A 16,694-nucleotide genomic window follows, 5' to 3' on the forward strand; every position below is an offset into this window, starting at 1 on the left:
ATTCCAACAAGTTTGTGAACGTAGTTGTCAGACCTTATATTTAAAGCCAAACGCAAATGATAATATTTTAACAAAATTTTAAAAATATGGTACGTTTTACTAAGTTGTCAGAAGAAATTACATAAAGTACTTTTGAATAAATAAGGCAAGATGCAGAAACATCTAATTATTTATATTTAGGAATTTGTAGTAACCAGTTTGTAAATGAGTTAAATGAAACAATTGTTACAATTTATTGGCTCTGAATGATGCATTATATATCTTCGACCTGTAAGAGAGAAGCAGGAAAAAAATAAAAAATAAAAGTAAAAATTTTTACAATTGTTTTAGTAAATGGGGTTGATATAAAAGACACTTGAAAAAGCATATGTAAATACATATAATTTATATAAATCCCGTAAGGATCATATTATATATATCTTAACCCCTTATTTTCTTGTTTCTACCCAATATCCCTTTTATCTTTCCTTATCATTTTTCATTACTAATTAATTACATTTTCAACATATTTTACACTTTTCCATAGTTTTTCTATATTTATGTAATCATAGATAGAGACAAAGACACACGCGAACATTAACAGAAAATACTTTATGCTATTTGTACCAGATCCTGTCCTAAGTGTTTTAAAATATTACCTCATTTAACATTTAGGATAACTCTACCAGTTAGAGTTATTATCCCTATTTTCCAGATGGAAAAACTGAGATATAGAGAGATGAAGCAGCTTATTACCCACAGGCACACAGCTTGTAAATTGCAGATTTGAAATTCAAATCTAGGTCGTCTATATCCAGAATCCATGTCCTTAACTGCCATGCTATCTTGCCTTTCACTACCTCCTAACCAGTGGAAATAGGAAGTATTCAGTCATCTGCCATGATACATTCACACATATGATAACATTTGATATGTTATCACTTCTCATAGGATAATGTGGAATAAATAACTAGAGATATCTTTTAATCAAACTGTACATTATATTAGGTTAATTAAATGTAATTGAAATAGACAGGGAGGTATTGTTTTTGGTAAAAGAAGAGGAAGTCACTAATGGGCAAAATAAAATATTTATGAAGTTTTTATTAAACTGCCTTATTTAACTGTCTGCATTGACATGACTAATTTTGTCTCCAGTAAATTACAGTCTAAATTGCCATTAGTATTATTAGCTCTTAAATAAGACATTCTAATGAATGAAATTTGGCAACAAACAAGAATAAATAAGGACATGTATCCATATATATATATAAACTGTATTAATGGGTTCCTCAGATATAAATTAACTGTACATTTTAAGTATATAACAGAGCGACTTTTAACTCAAAAACACAGATATATATATACAATAGACAGTATAAGGTCAAGCAAAATTCTGGGAACGTTAAAAGAAATAAATTATTTTTAATTAGATTTTTTTAGCAACTATGCCACAGTCTCTCGGATTTGAATTGGGTATTAAATTAAGTTCTAATGAATCCTGATTTTGTATTTGTAAATTACTGTGATTTTATTTGAAACTCTCAAGATATTAGGGGAAGTTAATTTCTTTCTTTGTATTCACACTTAAAAAAAACAACAAAAACTTAATTTGAATCCAATCACATATTCATGAGACTTCTTTCTTACAAGTAACTTCAAATATTAAGAATAATTTAAACAATATGGTTTATATTTTTAAATAAATACAAAAAATGTATGAAAATGAAAAATTATATAAATATATATTGGCAATGTTAATCTGTTCTTTAAATTTTGATTTGGATTTTGGTTCTATTAGAAGACATTTTTTTTTTTTTTTTTTTTTTTGCCTTACTCAAGAATGTTTTAGATATGAGAAATAGAAATCAATCCAACCTACACTAAGAGGAGAAAACACATGAGATATGTGCGCGCGCGCGCGCGCGCGCACGCACACACACACACACACACACACACACACACACACACACACACACACACACACACACACACACACACACACACACACACACACACTCTCATGCGCGCGCCGGGGCAAAGTAGAGGAAGAAAATATGTAAAAATACATTGCTACCTCCCAGAAAGCAAAACCTGAGATACTAAAGGTAGAAAGCCACCGGGGCCTTGCATCTAATTTCTCAGGCATTCTCTGGGAATTGTCTCATCTTATCTACATCATTCTCTCAGCAAACTGGATTTCTTTTCTCCATAATCTCATCAGAAAATGTGCATTGCAATAAAATTCACAATTGTGTTTTCTCTCAAGTTTAATACTGTTAGAAATTGGCTACATTCTTAATCAGCAAACCAAATTCCCGGGAGGAAACATCTGCCTGGTAAAGTTGGTACATTTATCTATTATGGCGGCAAATACCACACGTAGGTTCTTTCTTAACTATTAAATATATTTTAAATAGCTTTTTTTTCACATTTTTGCAATATACGGTATGAAATATAAGGGGAAACTAAATAAATGAAGAATTTATATAAATCAACTTTTAGAATAAGTATAGGAAGAACAATTTTTTGATAGAGCAATTTAAAAATGCCAATGAAATTTCATTGGAGTAGTTGGAAAAAAATGAAATTTGAATACCACTTATACTGTACATAAAAAAATTAAATGTGTAGTAGTCACTAATTAATGTTTAACTCCATTGTAAATAGAGGGTGCTGGAATAAATGTTTCTTGATGAACAGAAATTTCATTAGATTTTATTACTCAGGAATTTATGGGCTCTTATATTGTCATTCAAATAGAAAACAATTGAAGTTAAAGTAAACTTAATGGTATTTTAAAATGATGACCACTAATTGGGCCATATCTTCTTTGTTACACCCTGGGCAAGATATGTAAAAAATATCTACCATGTGTCAATAAGCAAAATATATGATAGTTCTGATTTACATTTTGTTCATGTTTATCTAATTATTATCTATTTTATAAATTTCAGCATGAAATTGAGAATAAATTTTAAATTTGGAAAAATGAATTATATGAATTCATTAATATAAATTTTTTCAGTGATTGGGAATTTTGAATTTGCTTAGCCATGTTCATACCTTATAGGGTTTTAATTAATATTTTAAGTAAATACCTCCCCAAATTTGCTTTTAAAGATGCTTATTTTCTGTCTGTAAGTTAATCCTTCTGTTAAATAAATAAAAATTTCAAATTAATATTCCTCCAAACTTTCTGAAATATTAATGAATTTCACTTTAAGGGGGGGAATGGTATTTAAAACATAAATGATAGTGGGATTAAAATCATGCTAAAAGGGAATTGTCTTGCACATGTAGGCACGCATACATTATTACAACTTAAATTATCTTTCAAATGGTCTTTTAAGTACAATTGCAGCGTAAGTATATAAGCATACATATACATAAACATAGTCTTCTTATTTGAGACATGTAAACTGCATTTTAAAAATAGGTATTTATATTTGTTACACTTGAGATATGTTTGTTTCGTTTTATTGCAATTTGATTTAAAGCAAATAGAACTTTTATTAGCCATGCTAATAAATCTTTTCTTTAGAAGATTTACCAGTTTGAGTCATGTGATTTATTTTAAATATATTCTATTAATTATTTTTATTACATTTATTGGGGTGACATTGGTTAATGTAATTATATAGGTTTCAAGAGAACAATTCTATAATTCATCAACTATATATTGCATTGTGTATTCACCACCCAAAGTCAAATCTCCTTCTGTCATGATATATTTGACACCATTTACCCTCTTCTGCTTCCCCTCCTCCCACTTACCCTCTAGTAACCACCAAACTCTTGTGGGTCTATGAGTTTTTGCTTGTTTGCTTGTCTTGTTCATTTGTTACTGTCATTTTTTTTTTTATTGGGGTGACAATTGTTAGTAAAATTACATAGATTTCAGGTGTACAATTCTGTATTACATCATCTATAAATCCCATTGTGTGTTCACCACCCAGAATCAGTTCTCCTTCCATCACCATATATTTGATCCCCCTTAACCTCATCTCCCACCCCCCACCCCCTTACCCTCTGGTAACCACTAAACTATTGTCTGTGTCTATGAGTTTCTGTTTCTCATTTATTTGTCTTGTTCTTTTGTTGTTTTTGGTTTATATACCACATATCAGTGAAATCACATAGTTCTCTGCTTTTTCTGTCTGACTTATTTCGCTCAGCATTATACTCTCAAGATCCATCCATGTTGTCACAAATGTTCCTATATCATCTTTTCTTACCGCCGAATAGTATTCCATTGTCTACTGACAATTTTTATATCCCACATATGAGTGAAATCATATGGTTCTTGACTTTTTCTGTCTGACTTATTTCACTTAGCATGATGATCTCAAGATCTATCCATGTTGTTGCAAATGGCAGTATTTCATCTTATGACTGAGTAATATTCCATTGTATACATGTACCACATCTTCAAAGAATGATTCTTGAGATATAATTCACATATTATAAAATTCATGCATTCAAAGTGTACAATTTAGTGGTTTTTAGTGTATACAGAGTTGGGCATCCATCGGCCCATATTATGAATAGTTGCACCATCAAAAAGAAACCCAATACTCATTAACAATCACTCTGCATTCCTCCCTCCTTCTAGCCTCTAGTAAACACCAATCCATTTTCTGTTTCAGTGGATTTTCCTATTCTGGACATTTCATATAAATTAAAGCATGCAATATGGACCTTTTTGGATATTAGGTTGTTTCATTTAGGGTAATGTTTTTAAGATTGCTCTGTATTTTAGAACTTATCTGTACTTCACTCATTTTTATTCTTAAATGATATTTAATTATATAGCTATGCCACATTTGTTTTTAATCTATTAATTGGTTGATGAGCATTTTGGTTATATTCACTTTTGCTATTACGAATAATACTACTATGATCATTATTGTACAGGTTTTTGCATAAACATGTTTGTATTTATCTCGGGTATATACTTAGGAGTACAATTGAGGAGTCATATGGCCATTCTATGTTCACTGTCTTGAGGTAGTTCCAAGCTCTTTTCCACAGCGATTGAACCATTTTATAGTCTCAACAGCAATGTATGAAGAATTCATCATCTCCCCATCCTCTCTAATACTTAGTATTATCTGTCTTCTTTATTTTAGCCATTATACTTATGTATATCATTATACATTTGCTTTGCATTTGTTTTCTTGTTTTACTTTTCTTTCCCTCCCCAACTTTATTCAGATATAATTGACATATAACATTGTGACAAATAATATAAGGTATGCAATGCAATGATTCTATACATGTATATATTGCAAAATATCTTCCATAATAAAGTTGGTAAACACATATGAGTTTGGACAATTAAGTTCACAAACTCATTATAGAAAAAGTTCTACATACCGCATTGCCGAATATCACTACAGTCACCTTCAAAGTATTCCTCTTGGGAAGCTATGCACTGTTGCCAGGATCTAGTCCGCCCTTCAAAGCAATTTTGGAACTCTTTTTTTGGAATGGCCATCAGAGCCATCTATTACCCTAGATGTCCTGTATGTCATAAAAATGCCTTCCTTTCAATATTCCCTTTATGTTTTGTTGAAGAAAGAAGTCATTGGGGGCTAGATAAGGTGAGTAGGGAGGGTGTTCCAATACAACTATTTGTTGACTGAAAACTCCTTCACAAACTGGAATGTGAGCTGGTGCATTGTCGTGATGCAAGAGCCATGAATTGCTGGTGAAAGTTCGGGTTGTCTAACATTTTCACTCAACCTTTTCAGCACTTGAAATAGTAAACTTGGTTAACTGTTTGTCCAGTTGGTACAAATTCATAATAATAATCCTTCTGATATCAAAAAAGGTTAGCAACTTCATTGTAACAAGTTTGTGAACTGAATTGTCAGGGCACTGTACATCATCTCGATAGTGACAATTTTGTGTGTGTGCGAAAAGAACATTTAAAATCTACTCCCTTAGCAATTTTCAAATATACAATAGAGTATTCTTAACCCTAGTCAGTATGCTGTACATTATATCACCTACATTTATTCATCTTATAGCAGGAAATTTGCACCATTTGAGCACCTTTACAATTTCTTCCTTTGCATACTCCATGCCCCTGGCAAGCATTCATCTGTTCTCTGTTTATATAAGGTTTTCATTTGTTTGTTTGTTTTTCCCCACATATAAGTGAGACTATATAGTATTTGTCTTTATCTGTCTGACTTACTTCATTTACCATAATTTCCTCAATATTCATCCATATCTGTAGTAATTTTTTCCAAACCCTATGACTTCAGTATATTCATGAGAAAAGAAAATTGACAAATCAAAAAACTGAAGGATATTTTTCATAGTATCAGAGCAAAATGCCTGACCTTTAGAAGTATCAGGGCCATAAAAGATAAGGAAAAACTGATAAACTGTCAAAGCTTGGAAGAGACTAAGGAAACACGTTGATTAACTGCAACATATTATCTTGGTTTGAATCCTGAAACCGAATAAAGTTATTATTGGAAAAACTGGTGAAATATGAAAAGAGTCTGTAGTTAGTACTAGCATACCAATTATAATATCTTAGTTTTGATAAATGTAACATGCTCTGTTGATAGTAACGTTAGAGAAAGCTAGATAAATGGTGAAAGGGAACAGTGCTATCTATCTTTGTAATATTGTGCTAAATCTAAAATGATTTAAACGTAAAATAAAAAATGAAATGTAAGTAATACCATAACCACAAATGGATACTCTCAGAATTGTAAAGATTTAATTTTTTGCCCAAATATCTTATATCATTTCAGTGTAAAGAACTGAAATTTTATATATATATATATATATATATATATATATGAATTTGTGGTTGAAATTTGACAAATGATTATAAAAATTACATGGAATAATACACCCAAGGCTTTATTGAAAAAGAATGCATAGCTAAGTACATATTTGTGTGTGTGTGTGTATATATATATATATATATATATATATATATATATATATATATATGTGTGTGTGTGTGTGTGTGTGTGTGTGTATTCTATATACATACATTAGTTCACTGGTATATATAATAGATTATTATATATATTATGTATTTTACTGTTGTATACTATATATTACAATGATATATGATTATTAATTACACAATTAGTAATTATAACAATTACATATAAAAATAGATGTAATAATTCAAACACTAAAGTCTTGTTACAGGAAGGGTTAATTGCATGATATTTGACTTCTGCTGACTAATACAACTTTAGCTTGTGCCACTGTCCTCTTTATTTCCTAATCTACTGGCCCACTTATCTTAGAATTGTCCAATGTCCTTCCTTGCAATCGTTTTTCATATTCCTGGAATAATTCCTACTTCACTGCATTAAATCGAATTCACTCTTCCATCTTAAAATAAATATGAATTACTTAGGTCTTTTTTTCTAATATTTGGTTGGATAAGGTATAAAATCTATTTTATAAATCCAGTACTTCTCCTGTATATACTTACTAAAATGGCAATTTCATACTTAGCTGTATAAGGAATTGTTAAAGATATGACTCCCTACATTAGATTGCTAGGACTGCTACAACAAAATGACACAGATTGGGTGGTTTACACAACAGACATTTATTTTCTCACAGTTCTGAAGTCTAGAAGTCCAAGATCCAGGTGTCTCCATGTTTGGTTTCTCTGAGGCCTCAGTCCTTGGCTTGCAGACTGCTGCCTTCCCATGGTCTCACATTGCCTTTCCTCAGTGCACGCATCTCTGGTATCTCTCTTCTTATAAGTTCACTAGTCATATTTGATTAAGGCCCCAGCCTACTGGCCTCATTTTAACTCAACAGTCTCTTTAAAGATTTTATCTCTAAATATGGTTACATTCTGAGGTATTAGGTTTGGGACTTCAACATAAGAATTGTGGGGGTGGCGGCAAAATTTAGTCCATAACATTCCCATTTGATTGGGCTTCATGAGGACTTGGCACATGTCTGTCTTGTTCATATCTTTATGTAGGTTTTGAATAAATGAATGAAAAATGTGTAAGTGACCATTGCCCCATATGTGGAAGTAAGCTGTGACTTATTTTTATTTACAGTATAGTCTAAATTCAGCTGACTGCCTCAATCTATAAGCAACTGGACAGCTCAAATCTGGTAGAAACACATTCACAATCTAAGACAGTGATAGTCATTTTGAAGTTATCTATAATATTAATATCACTAAGATGATAATTTCTTTCTGTAGTTTTCCATTTTCTCTACTTATGGATTTTAAAAAGGAATGTCATCAAACCAGAAAAATTCAATGTGATTTGATTATGCCAGCCCATATGTTCTTGAACTAGGTTTCTGAAGCTGGTTCCTTAAGAGACTTAAGTTTATTCTCTTCTTGAGCTGTCTTCTTGTTAACAGGCAATCATTTTCCTGACTGAATTTTTTATAGCAGCTCTTATGTAAAAATTGGCTCTTTAAAAGTTCTTATATCTGAGTCTTGTTTTAAAAATACAGAAGAAGCAGTGTATAATTATATTTTAATAGCACATAGGCATGCATTTAAAAGAATCCCAATGCACCATCCAGTTAAGGAATATACAAATTACATGAGATGTTCATCGGTGCATGCATTTTCAGTAAACTTTTTATTAAAGTATAATATCCATAAGGAAAGTGTTCAGTTCTTACGGATACAGCTCAATGCTTTTCCGTTTTCATTAAGTAAAATGACTGATGTAACTGGCACCCAAATGAGAAACAAAATCAACTCTCCCTAAATGCCTCCCTCAAGTTCATAACCTCCTTCCAAGGTAACACTTACTGTGATTTCTATCTCTATATGCTTTTCTTCAGAGGTTTAAACTTTATACAAATTAAATTATATATTATGTTTCATTTAATTCTAGCTTCATTTGCAAACATTCACTCAGGAATATGCTTATGAATCCATCCGTATTGTTGCACACAGCAGTGGCTTGTATAGTATTCCATTAAGTAAACATTTTTATTTGTCCATCCTATTTTTGATGACTATTTGGGTTATTTTCATTGTTTATTTTTCTTTATTTGACATAAGTGATACTGTTAGAATTCCTGTACATGTGCGGTATAAATATATACCTATGTTGGAGTTAACACCTATTAGTAGATTATCTGGGTCATAATATATACATGTTTTCATTGTTAGTAAATTCCTCCAATTGTTCTCCAAAGTGGCAATACAATTTCCATTTGGCTTTTTCTTTGTTGGGTGACATATCCTTGAAATCCAAGCACCATATTTTCAGAAAATTAAGAAGCTACAATTTTAGTTGATATTTCACTGACACCATGCATTGACCACCCAACATGTGAGTGAGAAAACCCTCAGATGAATCCAACTCCCATCCTACATCCCACTCCAATTCATGCTAAGTTAGAAAGGGGAAAATTTTATTGACTAGCTTATAGATGATGATAATGAAAGATACATGATATTGCTATCATTTGGGACATGTTTAGATAGTCATATTTTTTATAAATATGTAACAGTAGCATATCTATGAATATCTGTCCATTTTTTTACTTTATTCTAATGTGACATCAAATGTCACATTAATTTCGCAAAGTGGATTACCTTTATCAACCAATCATTTTTATGAGCAGATTGATGGGAACTATAAAATTTGCTATTTTAACAATATGAAAAAATTTTAAATACATTACAGGAATATACTTTTTATGAGTTTGTATTATGTCAAGGAAGGTTCTAAAATTTTATCTAGAAGTTACCTCTGTCTGTCTATCAAGAAGGCATTAAACAAACAAACAAAAAATATACTTTAAAAGAATGTTATGATCTAGACTTTTTATACTAAATTCATTGAGCTATGATTCAGCAATAAAAATACATTCATTTTAAGTGTTTTTGACAAAAGTATATGCTTATGTAACCAGCACTATAACCGAGGTATGCTTCCATAATAAGGAAAAGTTCCCTGGTGACCTTTCTGCCTTACAATCCCTCTACACACACCTGGACCTAAGCAACCAATGATCTGCTTTCTGTCACTACAGATTAAGTTTTTCTTAACTGGAGTTACATTTAAATGGAATCAGTCAGCATCTACTCTTGCCTGTTTGTTGTTTTTTGCCTGTTATAAACTTATTGAGATCTAGTCATAATACATTTGAGATTCAACAACAAAAGAACAAGACAAACAAATGAGAAACAAAAACTCATAGACACAGACAATAGTTTAGTGGTTACCAGAGGGTAGGGGAGGTGGAGGTGGGGGGTGGGAGATGAGGGTAAGGGGGATCAAATATATGGTGATGGAAGGAGAACTGACTCTGGGTGTTGAACACACAATGGGATCTATAGATGATGTAATACAGAATCGTACACCTGAAATCTATGCAATTTTACTAACAATTGTCACCCCAATAAATTAAAAAAAAAAGAAATAGAAACTGATAGTACAGTATGGGGAATATAATCAACAATGATGTAAAGATCATGTAAGTTGTCAGATGGGCACTGGACTTATCGAGGGATAATGTCATAGACTGTGTAGATGCCTGACCACTGTGCTATACACCTGAAAAGCTGAAGTACAATAATATTGAATGTCAAGTATAACTAAATATATAGGTATATATAGTCACGGGACATAGAGTAAAACATAGGGAAAATAGTTGTTGGTATTGTAACAGCTATATAAGATGTCAGAGGGGTAATAGCTTGGGGGGTAGGTTGTCACTTGATGGGGGGTTTAAATGTCTATTATGTTGCTTTGTACACCTGAAACTAATAAAACTAAATTTAAAAAATCAAAATATGTGTATATATATATATATATATATATATATATATATATATATATATATTTGAGATTCATATATTTAGGAGTGTAAATGTTGGGTCACTCATAAAAAGCATGGCAATCTTTGTAAGAAACTGCCACACTAGATTTCCAAAGTGGTTTTAATCCTGTGCATTCCTACTGAAAATTCCCCATGCTCCTCATCTTTGCCAACACTGCGTACTCTCAGTCTTTTACCATCAGTCGCTATATTATCAGTGGATATATAGTGGTATCTGTTTGTGATTTTTGCTTAACATTTGCCTGATGACTTACGTTATTGGGTATGTTTTCATGTCCTTATTGGCCATATGTTATTTCATGAATTATCTGTTATGGTATTTTACACATTTTTATTGGAAATTTTTAAAATTATTATTATTGAGTTTTAAGAGTACTATGTATTTCAGGTACTAGTATTAATAGTTTGTCAGATAGATGTATTTTAAATGAATGTTTTCACCCACTTTATAGCTTCACTTTTCATTTTGTAAGTTTTATCTTTTTCAGAGTAGGATATTTTAGTATTGGTGAACTCCAATTTGCATAAATATATATGTATATATATGTGTGTATATATATACACACACACAATTTATATATATTTATATTTATATATATAAATTTATAAAAAATATATATATATAAATCTATAAAATTTGTATATATATGTGTGTGTATATATATATATATATACATATATATACATATATATATATATAAATTTTCTATGCTTTGGAATTTTGGGGGTTTTCTTTCATTATTTTGATGACTCTTACTCCATGGTTTTGAAGATTTATTCATATGTTTTTTTTCCCAAAAAAGTTAAAATTTTTTATTTTTACCCTTCATTCTGTGTTTCCTTTTTAGTTTATGTTGGAATATCTGGGGGCTTTAGCACTATTTATGGAAAATACTTTCTTAGCCATTGACTTGCCTGGGTCCTTTTGCAAAAAAATAAGTTTACTTCATGCATGTGTTTCTGACTATTATATTCAATTAATTTATGTCTATCCTTAATCCAACCAAACAGCATTGATTATTGTAGCACAATGATAAATCTTAAAATCAGAAATTATTTTACTGTTTAAGGACTTACGTTTCTATATAAATTTTGCTATTGATTTGTTTTTGTTTTTTGTTTTTTGTTTCCCTACATTAAACCGTGGAGTGATTTTGATTAGGATTATAGTGACTCTATACTTCAATTTGGGGAGACGTTTCATCTTAACGATATCAAATTTTTTGATACATTTTTGTATGCCTTCATTGATTTCAGCAATGTGTTATTGCTTTGAAGTTTGAATCTTACACATATTTTGTTAACTTTTTCTGTATTTGAATTTTGATTGTACTATAAATGACACCATTAAGTTATTTATTTCTAATTGATTATTGCTAATACGTATAGTTTATATGTTATATTCAACTTGTGTCTTTTGGCCTTTGACACTGATTAACACACTGAATAAACTCTCTGATTAATTCTAGGAGGTATTTGATTTCATTTTATATTAGATTGGTGCAAAAGTAAACACATTTTAAAAGGTTAAAAATAATTGCAAAAACCGCAATTACTTTTGTATCAACCTAACAGTTTCCTTAGGAGTGTCTATATACACATTACTGACTCTTGGCATGTCTAAAAACTTGTATTTGATATCAATAACTATAAATATTATGTTTTTCAGTGCTTAAAATTTAAATATTGTGTTTTTCAATCTAAAAGAAAATTTAGGGCTTTTATTTTAAGGAAATTAAATTATATGCAGATTTTTAAAATTCATTTGAGGTGTGTTTTTAAATTTTGCTAAGACAGGACTAAAATAAATATTTCTCCAGGGACATTTCAGCCTTATACAAAGTGTGCCCTCTTGAAGTTCATTACTGAGTGTTCTAGCTGATCATAAAGGACTCTACCTCCTGGCAGGTTAGAACTTGAAAGTCTTTCCCACCTGTGTGAGTTTTGGGAATGTTTCATCTTTCAGCTTCCCATTGTACATGTGAGGGGGTATGGAATTTCTATTTATGCATGTGCAGTCCAGCATACAACAAAGATTCTCTGCATATCTCTGAGGCTCTTTTCCATGTATCTCCTTGCAGGAACACTGTCCTATAACTTTCAGCTGCCTCAGCCTCCCCAAATTATATCGTTTAATGCAGTGAGACTGCCAGGCTCTTTTTGAGTACTTTCTTCTAGTTCTTGAATTTTTGAAATCCCCTTCAGTCTTAAAGCCAGGGTTATTATAGGGCTTATATCTTTTATTTCCATCTCAGGGATCATAAGCCGGTGCTTCCTCTTGTCCAAAGTCTGCTAACAGTGGTTTCATATAACTTTCTAATTGTGTGAGAGTTCAAGATGTGAACATCCTAGACCAGACCTTATTTAAACGTCATTTTAAATAAATATGTGTCTGAAATTTTAAAATAATTGGTTGACCATGGTGTACATCTCCCGATGATAGATAGATAGATAGATAGATAGATAGATAGATAGATAGATTCATTTAGATGTCCTTATAGTGGGAGGAGTGATATAAAGTGACACTTTCTCACTTTATCCAAATATTGCATACCAAAAAACAAAAAATAGTTTAACATCCTGTTGATGACAATAAGTGTATTTTGAAAAGGTATAGTGATCATACAATACAAAACAAAGGAACAGTAATCATTTATATTGCATTTGGAGAAGAGCTTGGAAACTCATATTGTGTCTAAGTGATGGTAAAATAAACCATGTTAAAAAGCAGTCTTGATTTTTTCAAATAAACAACCTCTTTTTTTGGTAGTTTGTCTTTAGCAAATTTATTTACTTTTTTTTCCCCATTATCTTCCTGTGGCTATCCTTAATTATTATTTTATAATCAACTAATGCTTAACTCTCATTTCGAACTAAGAACATGTATTAGTTTTCCTGCAAGTTGAAGCGAGGATGTATAGAGTAGAAAAAAAGTGAGGGGCAGCATAAGCTATTTTGTAATTATATATTATAATATAAAATATTTCTTTATATAAATGGATAAGTGGGAATTAGACAAGCCAGTATAAGAAAAATTATATTTGTCTATTGAGAATAAACTTTGAAAATTATCTCCTTGGTCCTGAGTACAATCATAATATGCAGAAAATGTCCCTAGATTAATCCTCTCATTTCTACTCTACAGACTTCACAACTTTTTATCTAAGAGAACAAACTATTTTCAATATTCACTTTCATTGCAATGTCAGAAAATATTTACTGCACTCATAATTGCAGTCAGCATACATGAACAAACAAATGTATATTTCCGTAGTTAGACATGGTGACCAAGTATGATATTGAAGATTTGATCTGACACTGAGCATTTAAATATACATTATGGTTTAGTCCTGTATTTATAGTACTATTGGGAAATTAAGAGATTAATGTTGGGACAGGTGTGAGAAACAAAATTACAAATACAAATAGGAAAAAGCATTAATGGTTTTAACAATCTGAAATCTTATTCATGGTATATCCTTACACATGCTACATCTTAATTCATTTTCTGTCATTCTAGTTGAATATCTTAATTCATTTTCCATCATTCTATTTGAACCTAACCAATAGAGTATTTAAAGTGTTTTTGGGAAGTTGGATGCCATATATGAATAGGTGTGTGTGTGTGTGTGTGTGTGTGTGTGTGTGTGTGTGAGTGTGTGTGTGTGTGTGTGCATACAACATTAATGCATTGTGCAAAAGAGAAAAAAATAGTGTAAGTAAATGACATTATTCATACTTAAGATTATTGTATAAACATATTTTGGATATTCCCCCAAGTATGTTAGATTTTTCCTCAAAAATAATGACCATCCCCATGCATGTTTCCATTGCACAAGAAGAACAAGGTAGGTATATATAAATTAATCTGATATAGGTTGTTATTGACTGAATTATGTCCACACAAATTTATATATTGAAGCTCTAACAACCAATGTGATATTTATTTGGAGGTAGGGCATTTGGGAAGGTAATTAAAGTTATAGGAGGTCATAAAGGTGAGGCCCTTACCAGATAGAGCTGGTGTCATTATAAGAAGAGGAAGAGACACGGGAACTTGCTCCTTTGCACTATCTCGTTCTAGTCCCTTCTTTCCCCACACAGACACAGAGGACAAATCACATGAGAACATAGTAAGAAGGCCATGGTCCACAAGCCAAGAAGAGGTCTCACCAGAAACTGACTATGATGACACCTTGATCTCGGTTTTCTAGAATCCAGCTCTCTGTGAAAATACATTTTGTTTAAGCCACCCAGTCTGTGATATTTTGTTATGGCATCTTTAACAAGCTAATATGTAAGTTGATGCTGTCTTTACTTTCAAAGCATAGGTAAATAAATCATCAAGGTTCTTAAACTTATTATAAAGTTACTCAAATCAATGCACAAAGTGTATGATGTTTTCAAATATAAATTATAATAGCTCATGTGACATTTAATTACAATATTTGAGCACTTTTTTGTTCATGTCTATCTCCCGTGTCCTAAAGATTATGTTTTTATAGGAAATTATATCTGGAAGCAGACTTTGCTATTAACAAGAATCAATTTTTTGAAGCAAAAATTGGCCACAGTAATTATTAGGTGATCATAGAATTTCTGTAATAACTCAAGTTGGTTTCTTTCAGAAACAAGATGGATCATATTTCATGAGATACTAGGCCATCTATTATTATAGTTTTTATATGAACCCATATCCTTTTAAGAGCACGATTTTAAATATGAATGAGTTATCTTACTATGCATGGTGAGGATTGATAGTTAACTAACTATATTCTGTGATAGCTGTATTAAAACAGAAATACTAAAACAAATGAATTGGCTTATTTTAAAACATCATATAAAGTAATAAATTTCACTCCCTGAGCTTTGTAAATGCTGGTCGTAAATTAATAATATTTTTAAATAGCATTATTGACTACTGAAGATTTATCTTAAGATAATAAGTTCCTCATATTGTGCAAATATATATCATTTAAAAAAAAAAATTCAATAGCACATAAAACACTTACCCCAAAGAAGTTCTTTAAGTTGCATTAGGATTAATCTGGACTAAAACTAGACAGTACTGTTGACCACTTATAGGCAGTCAAGATCCCGTGGCATTTCTTTAATAGCAGAGGTATTAACACTCCGGTTCTGGCCTTACTCCAAATCCATTAATTAAATCCTCCCTACCTTGTATTCCCCAAATATTTCCAATTAGGAAAATTATTCTTCATTTCTTTTTGATATTGCTATTGGGAAATGTTCTGGCACAATTCTCCTGTATCTGGTTTCCCTTGGACCTTAACTTCAACACAGTTTGAAATATTGGATGAGTGACATCTTTATATTTAAGATCTGCCCCCTAATAAACAATCACCATTGGACATTTCGTAGAACATGCTGTTCAGATAAAACATGGCATCATGCTTATATATTTTGTTTTAATTTCTTAATCATAAAACATCATAAGAGAAGAAAAGTAAATGGCAACTTCCCAGGTATTTTAATGTACAGGGAGGAATTTTCTGACAAGAAAGCAGAAGTTATGCTAATCAAAACAGAGCTAGGAATTGCCAAGCATTTTTTTTCTTCACTTTTAAACCTCTACAGCTGGCTATGTGGGGTGTGGAGGGAAGAACAGATGGGATGAATTATATATTTAAACAGCCTTTGACATCACATCAAACACCTTGGCTTTTGCTCTGTAAATGGAACTTAACTACTTTTCCATTTACTGCAGTCATAATATGCTTTGAATTTTATTAAAATATTATAGACTAGACTGGTAATAAAACATATATTAAAATTTTTAAGTTGTGCATTATAATGACAAAGTTATATCAAAGAGAATGTTACACATTTTATTTTAAATTAATAAACACCAAACAATTCAT

Source organism: Rhinolophus sinicus, linkage group LG01, assembly GCF_036562045.2.
Source record: "Rhinolophus sinicus isolate RSC01 linkage group LG01, ASM3656204v1, whole genome shotgun sequence".
Taxonomy (NCBI): Eukaryota; Metazoa; Chordata; class Mammalia; order Chiroptera; family Rhinolophidae; genus Rhinolophus; species Rhinolophus sinicus.